Below are 2,630 nucleotides of genomic sequence, written 5' to 3'. Positions count from 1 at the left end.
TGATGAAAGTACTGTTTGAGGGGCACCTGGGTGGCTCAGTCTGTTAAGCGTGCGACTTCAGCTCAGGTCATGATCTTGCAGTTTGTGGGTTTGAGTCCTGAGGCGGGCTCTGTGCTGTCAGCTCAGAGCCTGGAGCCTGCTTCAGATTCTGTGTCTCCTTCTCTCTCTGCCCCTCCCCCACTTGTGCTGTGTCTTTCTATCAAAAATAAATAAATGTAAAAAAAAAGTATAATCTGATATGATTGTGCCAAAATGTTCTATTCTTCCAAAATCTATAAATAATTATGTATTCTTTATGTATATATATTTTTTACTGTTTTCATGAACAGTACGGGAGTTTATTACAAATCCCTAAGAAAAATGAGCAGGATGTTTGGGGATTTGAGAGTAGCATGTCACAGTTTATCAGGACATTCATTATGTGCCAAACCTGTTTCTCCTTTTATGCACAAACACAACACAACACACACACACAGCCATACACACAATGCATTAGATTTTATTTCTTCTATAGATTGGAGGAGAAAGATAAGTTGTAACTATGCAAATGGTAATTATGGCAATACCCAAAGTACTAAGGAAAATTAAAGTGTATAGTTAAAGTGGCTTTATTCCAAAGAATATGAGACAGCATTAACTGTGTAACTGTTAGAGCAGTGACTGCCAGCTTAGGGGAAGGGACAGAAAAATGAAATATGGCTGAACATCAAGATTAGAGAAGTAAGAGTGGAAATGTGGTTAGAAAAGCTATGGATTCACTTTTGGTGACCACTGCCAGGGTGATCATAAGAATCTTTAATATTCCTCTGTGGCACACTGTGGTCAGTGTCAATTTGACTTACAAATGATGCCCATCCTCTGCATCTACAAACCCTGGCCAAATATGACACAACCTGAAAAACTGATTGGGAAAAGGAGTATTATTAACAATTTGATTTCCTTTGCACTCTGGATTCACGTTGTTTCTTCATATTTGGTGTGTGTGGATGTTTGTGTTATATCCAGTTTGTAGCTATAGAGAAATTTTAAAGTCCTAAAGGGTCCTTCTGTCAAGGTTGAATTAGAAACTGTGCCTGTTTCTTTGTTTAAATAAAATGTTATCAGTTCCCAGAAAAAAAAAAAAAAAAGAAAGAGAAGCTATGGATTCACCATATGGATTCATCAGTGGTGGTGACAACAAGCCCAGAGTCTCTCTTACCATCTTTCTGGGAAGATGGAGGAATGGAGAGAAGAGGTAAAAGTCATGCAGGAGAAGCTACAGTGGTAAGAGAAAAGGTATTCCCTTGGCCATCTGGTCACCTGACTGGGGGCAGCAGTTCTCATATGCTAACTTGATTCTACTTTAATAGAGAACAAATACACTGAAACCAACCAGGACCAGGACTGTCAACATCAATAGGCTGAAGTTCTATTCCACAAAAGTAACTTACACATGGTCTATGTTAAAATGAGTCAGTGTTGGTACATTTCTTTTGAACGTTGTGTATTTGGTTCCACACTAGACATGCATCATGCCAATCTCCTTTTTTGAAAGAATAGTATAGGAGCTAAAATGTTTTCTTTTTTAAAGTAATGATGTTCAATCCAGTGATAGATACAATGTTCCAATTCTTTATATATATATTCATTTTGAACAGTATTCTATTTAGATCGATGAACAGTGATACTGGAATGAAACGTGAAGAATTTTGAACAACAAAGATTTGCAAATACAATGAAGAGATTGATTTGTGTTTAGCATAGTTATGGTATTTTGTATAATTTATTTCCTTCTAATTATTTTTTATTTCCCATTTTGAGATGATTATTGAAAAGCCTCTCCCTTAGATTTCCTCATCACCCATCTTTCGATCTAATTTTTTCCAATACCATGACCAACAAATAACATGTTATCTGCCGACTACAAATTAATGTGGTAATTGTGGTAAAAATACATAATATAAGATCTATCTTTATTGTGGTAAAAATAAATAATATAAAATTATGGTAAAATTTAAAATTGTGGTAAAAATACATAATATAAGATCTATCTCCTGAACAAAATTTTAAGTTAACAGTATGGTCTTGTTAACCATAAGCTCAAAGTTACACAACAGAACTCTAGAATTTTTTATCTTGCATGGCTGAAACTTTGTTCCCATTGAACTTCAGTCTTCTATTTCCACAAGCCTCCAAACCCTGGCAACTACCATTCTACTTTCTGCTTTGATGAGTTTAAATATTTTAGATGCCTCATATCAGTGGAATCCTTCAATATTGGTCCTTTTGTGACTGTCTTATTTCACTTAGCATAATGTCTTCAAGGTCCATTTTTATGTTGTGGTGACAAGATTTTCTTCTTTTTTAAGAAAGAATGTGTATACCATGCTATAATACATTTTCTTTATCCATTCATCCACAGATGAACATTTAGCCTGTTTTTACATGTTGGCTATTGTAAGCAGTGACAAAATGAACATTACAGTACACATATCTCTTCGAGATCCTAATTTCATTTTTTTTTTTTTTGCGGGGGATGAATACCTAGGAGAAGGATTCTGAGATCATATGGGAATTCTATTTTAATGTTTTAGAAACCTCCGTATTATTTACCATAGCAACTGCATCATTTTACATTCCCATCAGCAGTG

This window comes from Panthera tigris, chromosome F2 (assembly GCF_018350195.1).
Source record: "Panthera tigris isolate Pti1 chromosome F2, P.tigris_Pti1_mat1.1, whole genome shotgun sequence".
Lineage (NCBI taxonomy): Eukaryota > Metazoa > Chordata > Mammalia > Carnivora > Felidae > Panthera > Panthera tigris.
This window is presented reverse-complemented; position numbering follows the sequence as displayed.